Genomic DNA, 15995 nt, shown 5'->3' with positions numbered 1-15995 from the left:
GAAGACCCAGATCAAGGAGTTAAGTGAAAAGATCCAGACAATCATTGATGAAACTCCCCAGCAATCTATTCAGCAGATTGCTAGAGATTTAGGCAATTGTGAACGCATGTATGAAGGAGGACGTGTAGTGTCAGTTCTACAGGCGCCAGACAAGCCAGATCTTGACTGAGAAGACAAAAAACCTCAGCCTAATCAAGTATCCCAAGAAGCCAAACATGCCCTGGCCCTTTTCAGACGAAAATAAACTTCTACCAGGACCAGGTGCACAACAGCAAGAACCATCGCTGGATTGTCACGTATAACAGGGACGTGCTCAGGGTGATGAAAACAAAGTTTCCAGCCACGATTATTGTCTTTGGTAGGGTTTTAAGTGAGGGCCACATCATGCCACCTCACATCTTTGAAGTCAGTTTGAAATTCAACACCAAAGTGTATCTGGATGTACTGAAGAGTGTGGTGATCCTCTGATGTAATCAGGTGGCCTTTGGCAGACCCTGGGTGTGGCAGTAGGACTTGGCACCGGCTCACAAGTCCAAAGAGATTCAGGTTTGGCTTCAGAAGGAGTGCTACAACTTTTTTTTTTTTTTTTTTTTACATAGGCATCACCACTTATCAAGGCCAAGAGGCCACTCGAGGATAAAGGTTAAAGAGTGTACAGTAGAAATTGGACAATATAGTAATCGTTAGTAATGGAAATTCAGTAAATTTGTTAACAAGTGGAACGGCTCATCAAAAACTTGTTTACGTTAGACTTGAAGACCACCATATTGTAGTCAGCTGGAAAGCAGGAAAACGGAAGGCAATCCCACAGGCGTGCAGTTCTAAGAAAAAAGCTTTGTTCATGGAATCTACGTTTAGGTTTAGGCACGGATAACGATTGGGGGGGAATTATTGATAGTGTTTTCTGCTAGACAAGTGTTTCTTGTGAAAGTTTGGCGAGGGGGGGGCGACCATAGACTGAAGCTCAGTCGAACACTTTCCATGAAAATAACGATACAGCAGAGACAAACTCGCAACATCTCTTCTGTGAGATAGAGGTTGCAGGGAAGAGAAAAGGATATCTCCTATGAGGCTACAAAGTCTATTTTGAACTCTATCAAGGTAGGACAAGTCCTTTGTATCAGTTCCTGCCCAGATGTGGCAACAGTATTCCATCCTTGGATGTACCTGGCTCTTATATAGATAGAGAATTGCATCGCAGTGAGATATCTACTGGATCGATAGAAGGATCCCACCATTTTTCCAGCGGCCTTGGCGACAGATTTGATGTATCTATTCCATTTAAGATCAGGAGTAAAGGTCAAGCCCAGAAGCTTGTCAAAACTTGAGGTCTCATCAAGATGAAAAACTTTGTACCTTTCTCTCACTGGCCTCCCTCCTCCCCTGACCTAAACCCACTGGACTACTTCATTTAGTTATATGTTGAGAATATCACCAAGCCTGATTGCCACCAGCCACTGGGTATTTACTGAGCTCCCGACGGCGCTTATGGAAACGGCATGCTCTCAGTTCCGGATCCTTATTGGGGCGGTGATTGAGGCTGAATGCAGCTACAGTAAATAGATGTCAGCTCTACTTCATAATTGATTTTTTTCAATAAAAGTTTTAAAATAAAGTATTAGTGGTTTTTAGAGCAACAAATGCATCGTTTCACCCTTTATGTAGGAGGATGTGGATATATACCTGCAAGAATTGCAAAAGCCTAACGTCATCTCCTCTGCCGGGGATATACATGCAACTGGGCATTGCTTCTGAATTTGATATTCTCCTGAGATTTTTCTTTTTGAAATAAGCCAGTTCAACCAATCCAGGGTGAGTGCCACTGGCGTACTTACTTTTTTTCTTTAATAAAATAATCATCATTCAATGTGAAATTATTAAAGCCATTTTGAAGCAAAAAGATTTAAAAAAAAACACATGAAGTTCTCTTTGAATTTGATTAACATGTAAGAGACAAAAATATGGCTTTTATTATTTGAATATAGTTCATTACTAATCTGATCCTTATGTTGAGACTAATGCTTTTTCTTGTGTCTGGAATCTTGTGTATTTGACCACATAAGCAAACATGGCAAATGGTAATGAGCCATCTGCTCGTTATCTCTTAAACTTTTCATCTCCACACCCCATCTATATTAACGCAATTATTTCGTCATACAATGTAATCTTTTTTATCTAAGAAAGAAAATGTCCGAACAAGTAAAAATGATTATTTTAGATGCACATAATATTTTAAAACAGTTTTGTGTTTTATTTTTCATTTCCTTGTCTGAAATTTTTATGTAATTCTGGTCATTCTGATTTTAAAATGAAGTGAAAGTCAAATCGTCTGTCTGTTGCTCGTGGCAATGTTTTATATCAAGAAAGATGAAGAAGGATAATGATAAGATGCAATTTTAGAGTTGAACATAAAACAGACAGCAAAAATAAAATAACGAATTTTAAGTGAGGTCAATACACACACACACAAGCTGGCAGCTCGGCATTACCCAGTTGTACAATACACTTAAACATGATATTTTAATTTATGCAAATTGCATAAGCATTATTATAGAATCAATTTTCTATTAATTATTGTATATTATGATGAATAATTTGTCCGGTGGACTAATTCGAAAAAACAAATAAATAAATAATAATGATGTTCGTCAAATTCCGTCTGTGTTTGTTTACAATATAGCAGCCTATATTTGTTTGTTTACAATATAGCAGCTTATATTTGGGCTTGACACTGAATGCCCTGGAAAAGTCACTTCTGATTAATGTTTAGTTTTAAAATATGCAAAGGAAGAAATGATTTGCAGCGATTTTAAATGGTACCTCTTATAAATTGAACTCTTTAATAAGAAAAATTTAAATAAAATGGTGAGGTACACCCAGGCAGGGAATCATTCGATCTGTAGTGGAATGCTTTACCACTAACATATATCTCTAGATTATAATAAATCTGCTTTTTTTTGTTGTTGTTTTTTTGGGGTTTTTTAAGTAATGATTTGCTGAAATTTTATTACCTCCCTTGGCTGGTGTAACGTAAAATATTCCCATGTAAAAATTCTTTTTTATCTATAAGAGAGAAAAGCTGTTTTTAAGATCAGATTTTTTTCGATTTTTGATACTTATCCGATGAATTTCTGTATGAAACATATTTAAGAACACTATCAGACATATAAATTACTTTGAGTGTGAAATTTGCAAAAGATAGGCTCAGAACCTATGAGGAAGGAACTCACACACACACACAAAGTGACTTTATATATGTATATATATATACTAGAAGATTACTTTTCTCAAGATGAGTACAATTAATTCTTCAAACAAACTTCAGTTTTTTTATGTTTTCTTGCACAATTTTTGTTTTTCATAAAGATTAAAATCAAAGTATAATGTTGTTAAACCTTATGTTTTAAATCCTTATTTTAATTTTGATCAAAATCTATTACAGGATTTTGATTTTTTTAAAAATGTCAAATTTAATGCTTACGCTTAACAAGTCTTCACAAGAAACTGAAATGCAAGTAATCTTGCTTAATTGTTGCTTGTCTTCCTAAAAATCCTCTGAAATTCTCTCAAATAACTGAATTTTTATAAATATTTATTGATATCTAATACATATTAAAATTTCACAAAAACTTTCACTGCTTCTCTGTTCCTTTCGCATGAAAATAAATTAAACTAAATATATTTCACATTATTCACAGTTATGCCTGGCCAATGTGTTCCAAACTTCATAATGTTCGATCAGTTAGTTTAATAATGAATTCTGTACATATAAGTATATAAACTCAAACAGTAATCTAAATGTATAGAAAGAATTAAATCTGCAAAATAGTAGACTGTACCTTCGTTTGTATATGTACTACCACCTTCTAAACTCATTTAAAAAAGTAAGATCGTCCAATAACCAATGATGAAATACAAAACAGTAATTACTAATTATTTTTTGATATCACCAGTTAGACTTTATTCATTTCAAAATAAATTGTTTCTCTATCAAATGTCATAAATAGAATCCGTAAGTGTCATTTGTTTTCTTTATTTATTACATATTTTGATGTTAATTATTTTTATGGAAAAACATGCTACATTTAAACGTTTTAAATTATTACAGTATACAAGTTAATTAAAACAGTAAAACATTCGTTTATTTATTTAAAGATAAAAAACCTGAACAATCATGACAAATCTCCAAAAAAGAAACACGAATAAACCTAGAACCCCATCCTCCAACATAGACCCCTACTACCAGATCTCTTCTCCAACATCAGGGATCTACGTTCCAACCTTCCAGAGGTTGAAACACAATTACAGGAGACGAAACCGGACATATTCCTTCTAAGTGAAACTGGCATAGGGCCAACCAATTCTCTAGACGAATTCATAATTAAAGGATACTCTAACTTAACATCTAAATCTGACCCCCAAGATCGCCATGGATATGGAATATGTGCCTACATCAAAGATGGCTTTCCATGTGGTAGGGATATCTCCTGAGAAGACCCTAATTTACCTTATATGTGCTTCCAGGTTGCACTAGCTTACACCACTGCATATATATTTGCCCTCTATCGCCCCCACAATAGTGGGGTTACTATATTTAAGAGCATATCTGAGAAAATTGACCACATCCTGTCTGCTCATCCTTCGGCTAGCATTCACATTTGCGGTGATTTCAATGTCCATAATGTGGAATGGCTCACCCACTCAAATAAAACCGATGATGAGGGGAGGTTTTGTCATGATTTTGCCATTGCCTATGACCTCACTCAGATTGTTCATGAACCCACCCGTGTGCCCGATACACCTGGTAAATATGCAAGCCTTCTAGACCTTTTCCTCACAACTTCCCCTGAGCTGTGTTCATGTTACGTTCTATCTCCTCTAGGATCCTCTGACCACTCTGTTGTAGCAGTTAAGATAAAAATGAAATGTAATAAGTCTTCAGGCGTACCTCTCCACCGTACTGAATATCGATACTCTATGGCTGACTGGGATAGCTTCCGTACATTCATATCTGACCTACCTCTGCATTCCATGTTTAAAAAGGATGTGTCCTCTATAGTATCAGACCTGACTGAATGGTTAATTGTAGGCATAGACCGATTCATACCATCCAAAAAATTCCAACAAAAACCTAATAGCCAGCCCTGGTTCTCCCCTAAATGTGCTACTGCCATCGCGCATAGAAATCACTTTTTCCATAGCTACCAACATAATAGATGTACTGAGACTAAAGTTGCTTTCAGAACTGCCAGCAACCACTGTAAAAGAGTAATAAAAAATGCAAAAGAGCTATATGCTCAGTCTGTTAAATCCAAAGTAGCTGAGCAGCGGCTTGATTCCCACCAGTTCTGGCAAATAGCAAACATTATCTTGAACAGAAAGCCTGCGTTCTATCCCAGGTCATCTCGTCAGCATCAGACAAGACCAGACTATTTGCCAAGAACTTTGCAGCTAATTCTACCCTATGCGACAATGGCCATCAACTCCCTGTATTTCCTCCTATAACAGAAAACACACTATGCAACATACAAATATCTGTACGGGAGGTTGCCAAGCTAATCAAGAACCTTGATTCCAGTAAAGCAACTGTCCCTGACAGCATTCCAGTTATAGTGCTGAAAAAGCTCCAACCAGAACTTGCCCCCATATTTACAAAACTGTTCAAGCGTTGCCTTAAGGAGAAGTGCTTTCCAACACCCTGGAAAACCTCATCAGTATGCCCTGTATTTAAGAATTCAGGTGATAAGTCATCTCCCTCTCAGAACAGACCAATAAGTCTCCTGTGTGTCATGAGTAAGTTGTTGGAATCCATATTAAATAAAGTAGTCAACCACCTCAACAGAAACAACCTTCTTAGTGACATGCAATATGGTTTCTGCTCTGCAAGATCGACAGATGTGCTAACTGTTATATCACATAGGATTAGTGAATCTCTTGACAAAGGTTTCCTTTCTAGGGCAATTGCTCTTGACATATCAAAGGCCTTCGATAAGGTATGGCATAAGGGCCTACTTCACAAGATTTCCAGCTACGGTATCACTGGAAATGTTTTCTCAATCATTAAATTATTTCTCTCCAATAGCTTCATAAGAGTAGTGGTTGATGGGCAGAAATCAGAGGCCCACAGTATTAATGCTGGAGTCCCTCAGGAGTTTATCCTGGGTCCAACTCTCTTCCTGATCTACATCAATGATCTCCCAAAACACATACTTAAATCATTTGTTGACATCTATGCTGATGACACGACCATCTATGGCAACACATCAAAGGCCATAAATGACAAAGTTCTCTCTAAATTTCTCTCCTCTGATCTTGAGCATGTGGTACAATGGGGAAAGAGGTGGCTGGTCACTTTTAGTGCATCCAAAACCAAGCTTCTATCTTTACATCATCAACGCTCTGATCCCCATCTGGCATCAGTTGAAATGGATGGCTCTCGTCTCCATGTTTTGACAAGCTTCTGAGTTTGACCTTTACTCCTGATCTGAAATTGAACACATGCATCAAATCTGTTGCCAGGGACGCTGGGAAAATGGTGGGATCCTTCTACCACTCTAGAAGATATCTCACTACTGATGAAATTCTTTATCTGTATAAAAGCCAAGCATGTCCAAGGATGGAGTACTGCTGCCACATCTGGGCAGGAGCTGCTAAAAACAGCCTATCCTGCCTTGACAGAGTACAAAATAGACTTCATAGGTTGGTGGGTAATGCCCTTTTCTCTTCCGTGCAGCCTCTCTCCCACAGAAGAGACGTTGCGAGCCTGTCCTTGTTTTATCGTTATTTCCATGGCAAGTGCTCGTCTGAGCTCCAATCTCTCGTCCCCCTCGCCAATCTTTCATGAGAAACACCCCTCTGGCTTAAACTACTGTCAATAATTTTCCACACCCTTTATCTGTGCCTAAATCCAAATGTAGATTCTATGAGCAGAGTTTCTTTCTCAGAAGTGCACAATTGTGGAACACTCTTCCGTTCGCCTGTTTCCCACCTGACTACTACTTGGATGTCTTCAAATCCAACATAAACAAATTCCTGATAAACCGCCCCCTTAAGTAAGACACTCTATCAAATCTCCAATACTATCTCATTGATTACTGTACACGCAATAACCCTTATCCCTGAGTGGCGTCCGGGCCTTGATAAATGTAAAAAAAAATAAAAAATATGTTGCTGACATATTTTTACAGTAAAAATTTTTACATGATTTTACTGGTTTTATATCGAAGGGGAAGAAATTGAATCAATCTACGGAAGTTTTGAGATTAAAGATAGGAAATTGTTTTAAGAAAGAGCAATATTATGAGTATGGAAGAAAATGAATAAGAAAAGATAGTTGACTGTAAGAAAATTGTGATGACGAAGATGAAAATGTGATAGGTGAATTGCAAAAATTGGAATAGGAAAAAAAAAATTATATATGATGAAAAAACAAATAAGTTCGAAAAGTGGATGATGAAATGTGAACCATAAATTATTTCAAGTTAGTAAGAAAATAAGTCAAAATGCAATCCTTTTTAGAAATTGATGAAATAGATTCGTCAATTATACAAGGAAATGATTTTTGAAAGGAGTTAAAAAGATAAAAAAAATATTTTGATTCACGAGGCCACAATCATGATGACCTATAATTAGGGTAATATAACAACTTGTATTGAAGTAATTGTATACAATGTTGTTTAGTGTCCCAAATTAATTAAATTAGTAAACGGTACTATATCACTACACTCTAAACAAGAAAGAAGATAATACCTGGGAGGATTGTATCATTCGGAGTGAACGTATACTACTTTCTTTTTAAGCAGGAGGCATTATCTGAGATCGTCTCATGCTAACAGAACATAAATTACACTAACCCACTCAAATTAGGATGTAAGGCCTGGGAGAATGGTCTTATTACAATAGAACAAACATTATACTACATTTACTTTCTTAATTGAGCATTAAAAGATAGCACCTTATTAGAAGGCTTGGGTAGTTTCAGTTTTAAATACAGATACCCAATCTCCATTAATAATAGACACAGAAATCGCACCTTGTATTATAAAAAAGCTACTGAATTGATACTTGCATTGAGGAAGGTACCATACGAAGACCGAGTTTGTATTATCATTATGTATAAATCTATAAATAGACACATGGTTATTATCACGAAAATGCTAATCTACTTAACAATTAGTAGAAAACATGGATTTCAATTTTCAAAAGTTGGACGAAATACTTTAGTAATTTATATGGTTGACTCATGAAATCGATTAGCAGCATCAGTTTTAAATGTATCTTCATTTAATTCTTTTGAATCAAGACTGCAGAAAATGTGTGATAAATATAATCCATGAAAGTGTAAAGTTTGAAAATAAGCTTAGAATGTTGGACGAATGCATGAGTTATATTATTTAACAGTTTATTAGCGATTTCGTTTTTTTACGTAATCCTCATCTCGTTAGTTATATCCTCACCAACGATGATCAGTTCTTTAGTTTGCCACCTGATTCTCTCAACGTTAACAGTTACACTGCAATTTATCGCGTTAGTGCTCAAGCAGATCAGCCTTTAAGCCTGTAATGTGGTGAATTATGCATGTGATAGTCAATTTAAGTTATTCAGCTTGCCACTCGAATGCTCCCCTCCCAAAATAAATATAATTTTAAGAAGACATAAAATTACATGCGATAATAAAAATGATAGAGCTACATCCTTCAAACAATCCATTTGTAAAATATATTATGACTAGCAGCGCGGTTATCCGGCTTTGCCCGAGCGTAAAATATGCTTAAAAATAATATTTTAATTTGTCCAGATTTCGTATATATTATTATAGAGTCGTGATTTAAAAAGTAAAAAAAAAACAGTATTTGAGTGCCATCAGCAAGAATCGAAACTGAAACTGTGGCATTCAAAGCTGGTGATGTTACCACTGTAGCAACATGACACGCATATGAATGGATTAAAATTAAAAATGAAAAATAAACTAAGATGAATATACAAAATGTATAACGATTTTTTTTTTTATTTTGACCCATTTTTGATCCCTTGAAACTATTTTAACCGATTAAAGACTCATAAAAGAATGGTCCATAAAAAATCCAATCATTTGTGACCCCTAGCACAGCTATGCGACTTTTAGTTTCAGAGGGGATAGTTTGAAAATATGGGGACAGACAGACATATAGCTTTTATATATATATATATATATATATATATATATATATATATATATATATATATATATTATTGGTAGTATTGTTTAGTTATTTAAACAAAAACAAAAAAACACAATATGTCTACCAAAGAGTGCTCAATGTTTAGACAGAGCAATATGAATATGTTGAATATGAAAACTAGTGGCTGCACATATGCAAATATGTTTCAGTGACCACTCTACTAGGGAAAATCACATCATCAGGCCAAGAATATCTCCGAAAGGATCAGTCAAAAACATTACCTTTTTATATTAGATTGGTTTTAATATAAAAAGGTAATGTTTTTGACTGATACTTTTGGAGATATTCTTGGCCTGATGATGTGATTTTCCCTAGTAGAGTGGTCACTGAAACATATTTGCATATGTGTAGCTACTAGTTTTCATATTCAACATATTTATGTATATATATATATGTAAGTTTTATGTATCTATTTTCAGTATTTACTTCGACAGTACTCAGTGTGTAAGTAGAACAAGTTTGGAAAATATATATGACAATTAAGCTCCACAGAATTTTCCACGTTTCATCCTCATGATGATTCGTCAGTTTGTTGCATAGAATTGATGTTACTTTGTGTTTTTATATTTTGCCATCATACTAAGTTTGCTAGTCAGCCAATGAAATTCTTTGTTGTTCATACACCTATTTATCGTAGCCAATAGTCGCGCTTTTATCAGGCAGATGTTCACTTGGCGTGGATGGGTTTTTCATTTCTTTGTGTTTGAAAGTGACCTTGTTTTAATCCGGGTGTTGTACGCTTACAATTTTATTTTATACTAGTTTATTTGTTTTTTTTTTATCATTAATTACTATTCTATAATTATCATTTTGTTGTTGTTATTATTTATGTATTTTTATTTTTGTTTATACGTTGTTATCCTAAACCACCCTAGTAACATCGGAGTAAATAAAAACATGAAGTAACATCAAATCCATGCAATAGTCTGAAGATGAAATGTGGAAAATTCTGTGTAACTTAATTGTCATATATATTTTCAGAACTTTTTTTTTTTTATTACATTTTCATCCAAACAAGGCACATTGGCACTTTGGTATAGGGGACTACTATCACTACTGAAACAAATGTACAAAACGAGCGAGCAAGCAAGCAATTTTTTCATAGGGCAAAAGTAGGTATCATTACAACGCCATGTTTGAATGGTACATTAGCGTTCATTTAGCATGCTAATACCATTAATCCGGAATGTCAGAATGGCCAATGCTCATCCAATCAGAAGGAGTAGAATTAGTCTGGAGAGACTTTATTATTTTTGTAACAGGAAAGGGAAAGATTATGTTATGTCAATGAGTTTATGATCCAGTTACGAAAGGTGAAACTCCATATCCATCCAAAGTGCAGAATACATCCTGGTGATGACTGGGAGTGGTAGCAAGACGTGTTATTTAGAGGGGAAAAATAGGAACTACTTCCTCTAAAGATGATTGTGATGTTGGTCCTAGGATGAAATATGGGATTTTATTATAACGACTAAATGTGTCTAAAATGGTGTTCTAAAGTTACATAATATAGTGGCTAATAGTCTAGACATAATAAATTTGTATATGGCGTTGTGGCATCTGTTGTTACAAACCTAGCATACTTTTGGTCCAGATGGGAATTTCTGCAATGAAAATATTATATAGGAGACCAATAGTTATTGTCCTTTGACATTAAATAATTTTTTAAAAATGTTGACATGCTGCAAAAAAATCAAGAAGGATTAAAATCTCTTGAATCAACTTTTACTGAGTCAGAATTGAGCTGAGATGAAAATTTACGAAAGCATAAATTTAAATGGTGTAAAAGCAAACAAACAAACAAACAAAATAAAAATATTATCTAAGTGCCTGTATTCAATCCATGTTCTGAGACACCTCGTGAGGAGTAATCTCTTTCCACAGTAAATTAGTTTATTATCAATATTTCACAACGATCACTGTATTCACATCAACACGTATAAGAAGATTGGTAAGTTGACCCTGGATTTATTTTCAGCAATCTTGTAATTCTTATATCCTTTATTTTTTCCTTTAGTCCTCATATTTTATGAGACATGTTTCTGACAAAAGAGGGAAAATTGCTGCTTTCTCAGTCAGATTCTATCCATCTAACAATGATAAACATGAATGCAATCTAAAAAAAAAATTCTGACACATTCCTTTCTTGCCGTTTATTTTGACGTGCGATGGAGAGAAATGATATGAAAATGATACGATAGATGTTTAATGTGAGCCTAAAAGACATGTTTAGTTCTTATGACCTCAGAGAAAGATTAAATCTGAATAGTATGGAGAGATGTGTGCAGAAGAGTAGACTTCGATGGTATGGTCACATGAAAGAATGGATGAGTTATCGGGTCAGTAGATATAGACCAGTTAAGTTAAACCTTTTCTAAGACTTATTACATATCGATCATATTATTGATATATAATCTCTCTCCATGCAGCGCATATCCTCAACCCTTAGTGGCCAGATTTCAATCATCACACTGCATACACATGCCTGATAGACTTTTCCTTTTTTATTATGATTACCCCCCCCCTCCAAAAAATATTTCCGGTGGTATCATTACAAAAATTCATGGTCCATTGAGCAATCCAACCGTATTTTGATACAAATAAACAGCTGACTTGTCCACAAAGTTTCACTTATGAATACCCAACAATCTTTGTTTTATCATTGTTCAATCATAAACACACTTGGATACAATGTGTGCAAAATTATCAACAATTCTGACACATTCCTCTGTTGGCTCTGCCCTGATTTTTGCTGTGATGCATTTCTTCAGTTCATTGATTGTTTTAATTGGTTTTATCGTTGAAATAATCCTACAGCTAAAAATCTGAGGGTTTAAGCCCACTCAAGACAACACCTACTGATGAGACGATTACTAAAAAGTCACCCTATATCCCTAACAGCAGTAAAACAAAGATTGTTAAATATTCATGACTAAACCAGGATGGACAAGTCAGACATATGCTAAAGTTTATTTGTACCAAATATGATTGAATAATATAAAGGATCTCCTGTATTTGTAAAAATCATCTAGTGTTCTAATTAGCTTCTTAAATCAAATGGTTTCATATCTTGTTTACAGCGATTTCTTAAAAAACAACACACATGGGTCTTACTTTGGGGGCCATGTTGTATTATCTTTTGTTACCTATGTTTTACAAATAGATGTTTTTACTTTAAAACAATCCGTTGTAATATTTTTGGCTTAAGAAAAGGGTATGACCACAAAGATTTGGGCGATTCTATTTATAACCATGCGTGATAAGAACAAACCAATAAGATGGAAACATTGCTTTATAAAATATATTGAATCTATTTGAATTCTTCATTCATAGCTTTCCATCTTGACACGAAAAGACCATTACACTCTGCTCATCATGATTGGATTTATTATTTACCTGCAAAAACTTTTATGACTTGATTTATGTTCCCATTCTCTTTGTTTTATTTTATTTTTTTTTAGCTTAGAAAAAACTACATTCTTCTATTACCAGAATGACTCTATACTCAAGATGATCAATATGAATATTATCTTGCCAGTGATTTTATTCCTGGTGGCTCTAAATTCAATCTGATGGAAAAGTATCATTATTAGATTTTGTGTTAAATTCTTCCTTCTTGTTTAATTCAATCTTCAAACACACACATATACATGAAAAATAAACGTATTATTTGGATTATTCGAAATACTGTTCTCATATGGAGTGTTATTTTCATAACGTTTCAGCCGATTTAACTCCAACCTTCTTCAAGTATATCTTGTCGAACTCTGGAATCTGTACAGAATTTTGAAGAGAACCCCTATTTAATCCATGGCAGTAGCATGTTCTTGTTCCATTAGGTATGACTGTAGAAGTCCTAAGCAATTCACCATTGAATTTTGAATGTTACCTACACTGAGGATTGAACCTTCAACCTCAAGAAGAGTGTAAGTTTACAACCAAATTTTACTGAGTACTTTAACAACTGTATCACGAATCCTTGCAGGTTCCATTCAAAAGATTCCTGAGTTTGACAGAAAGATTAAGTTCGACAAGATACACCTGAAGATGGTCGGAGGTTACATCAACTGAAACCTTATTAAAATAACACTCAAGAGGAGAACAGTAGATGAAAGAATACAAGAAGTCAATCCTTATCTCAAAAATCAAGTAAAGTAACAATGTAAATATAAGGTGACAGTGGGTTTGAAGGGTTACACATTTGGCAGTCACCATTGTGTAAAATGATTTAATTATTAACTGAACTTGAACCTTAAAGGGTCAGCAGTAGAAATGTAGAAAAAGGTATTTAAGAACCAATTTTGTATGATGGTAATTGTTAGGAAAAATGCCAGCTGACCGATCACCATGCAGACACCTCAGGGCTTTTGGATGAATTAATAAAAATGTGTGTGTGGTGATTTTAAGACGTTTGGGGCAGGCCTGATCATAGTTGAGTTGAGAAAGGCTGATAGTTTTAAACAGAATGCTTCATGTATGGAATAGATGATAATAAGTTCTTCTATTTTGAATACAGTCCAATGTTGGAAATAATCACTTTGTCGCATCTTTCATTTGTAAATGAGAGGAATATAAAAATGTTAGTTTTTGATACTGATAAAATATCTTTGCTGAATTGAAGCATTTGGTTTCTTGTTGCTTTTATTTATTTTTAAGGGAATTATTCACAACAAATGATGTTCCTAAAACATTTAATCTCATGTAGTAATTATATACTAAACCACATCTGCAACTTAATGCAATAATAATACCCGTTGGATGAATCTATTAGATTTATTATTTCTAAATTTGTTTTATCAACTCTTTTATTTATGTCGAATCCATTAATTTTGGTAAAGGCTTTTGTTGTAGCCTTGCAGAAATCTGGAGGCCATAAGTCACAAATCGTTTTTATTTACTTTTTCTCCCCACGGCAAAATGATGTGACACAAGGTCAGACGATGGGAAAAGTCAAGCCAGCACCTTTAAAGGAGAGCACTGGCTTTTTAAAAATTGCCTGGTGCGCCCTGTTGGCATTCCCTGGTCGTGGCGTCTCAGGTGCTAAGCAATAAACTTACTCCACCTGGAAGACAGGAGGAAAGGCTTAGCAGGGTCGACCTCTTAGGACTATCCAGAACGAATGTCTGAGCTCATCAGATAAAAGGCCACCGAAATGACCCAGTTTCTCCTGGACTGAATATGATGATCTGAACCTTGGCTGGCGAATGATCCCGAGCTGAACTGAACACCAAAATGAATGGCACAATTCGCTACTGCGTGTGTTAAATGAAACTATGTAGAGTCTTTGGGTAATGCCATCATTCCTGAAATAGTTATATAAGCTTACCCTAAAACAGCTTTTGTGCTTGATGTTTTTACTATCATTAAATATGTATTTATGCTGTAAACGTGTGTTTCACATATGAATGGTGTCTAGATTAATTTTTTTTGTAGATTTGTATTTTGAAAATGAATTCTAGTTAACTCCTCGATGCAATCATAACAAATACTAATATTCAGAGTTGGAATGGACTTGGAGTAATGGCAACTAAGGGTGGCTCTGTGCTCCCCAAAGCTCCCAAATTGAGCTCACAACCGTTCTTTTCATCTAACTCAGGAATATATATGGAATTTCAATCAGATCCCGGTATATTTAATTCATGAGGGTTCTGTCAAAATGCCATGCAAATTTCCGAGTTCATCAAAACAACATGGTATATGTAGTTACTTAATTTGCCTGGTTAGCATAGTTGACATGACGACTTTGTTTGCATAACTTGAACGATGATTATCTGGATCATTAGTTGTTATTGTCAGCAGAAGAGTTACTGCTGTCGCTTCTGTATTTTTTTACCAGGAACATAAACTGCTGCTAATTGTGGTACTTGGTAGTGTCTCTCCTAGGATCAAAGTGACTGGTAAAATATGCTTGAATATAAAATGAGGTTAATTATTGGGTTGTTGATTACAGGATTCACACAGGTTTGAAAAGGCTTTGCATTTTGAGTTTTGGCTTGAAAGGGCCTTATTTCTAATGATAACCTTGAAAATATGGGGAAAATCTTTAGAAGGGCTTAAAAATTGTATTCTTTATGTCCAGTAAAAATTTGTGTTGGAATATTAAGAATAAAGTAAAAATGAATACAATTGAAATAGGTTTTAAATATTAATTAAAATACCATCAAAATATATTTTTTTAATATTAGAAGTAAAATTAAAATGAATACATTCTTCTAAAATTGCATTGTATAATTATTTCCAGTATTGTCGATACAAGAGTTACGTCCATTTATCACAAAAGTATCGGATGTTATCCATATCCCGGATGTAGCAGAAGTAAAATTCAAAAGTAAAACGAATGCAGTGTAGACCAATTCACAATTGGCAAAACAAGAATATTTAATTGAGCTTAATCGGAAAATATAGGTGGTTCATGAAATGTAAATATGGACTGAAAACCATTCAAGGTCACTGAATAACAAAATAAACAGTAATGTTGTGGTGAGCTAAAACTGTGAATAGTTAACCAGTTTTGTTGCACGTTATTTTAAAGAACTGTGTAAATAATTGTGTGAACTTTAAAACTTCTTGATGAAATGAAAAGATAAATGAAAGTGTCTGTTCTTGTTGTCAATTACTAAGTTTTTGCTTTTATTTATATACCAAATTTTTGTCTGGAGAAGGTCTTGAAAAGTCCTTAAAAATGAACACTTGAAAAGTCTTCAAAAATGAATACTGAAAATCTGTATGAACCCAGGATTAGTCGAGAACTAGAGTGAAACATCGCTTATAGAG

At 34.6% G+C, this 15995-nt stretch overlaps 1 protein-coding gene across 1 annotated transcript in view; it reads left to right on the top strand.

The window, feature by feature from the left end:
• LOC145292193 (cilia- and flagella-associated protein 65-like) overlaps positions 1-15995 on the top strand; it is a 2765874-nt gene that overhangs the window by 563725 nt on the left and 2186154 nt on the right. The window lies entirely within an intron of this gene.

This window comes from Euprymna scolopes, chromosome 13, assembly GCF_053919585.1.
Source record: "Euprymna scolopes isolate OS-2025 chromosome 13, ASM5391958v1, whole genome shotgun sequence".
Lineage (NCBI taxonomy): Eukaryota > Metazoa > Mollusca > Cephalopoda > Sepiida > Sepiolidae > Euprymna > Euprymna scolopes.
This window is presented reverse-complemented; position numbering and strand designations above follow the sequence as displayed.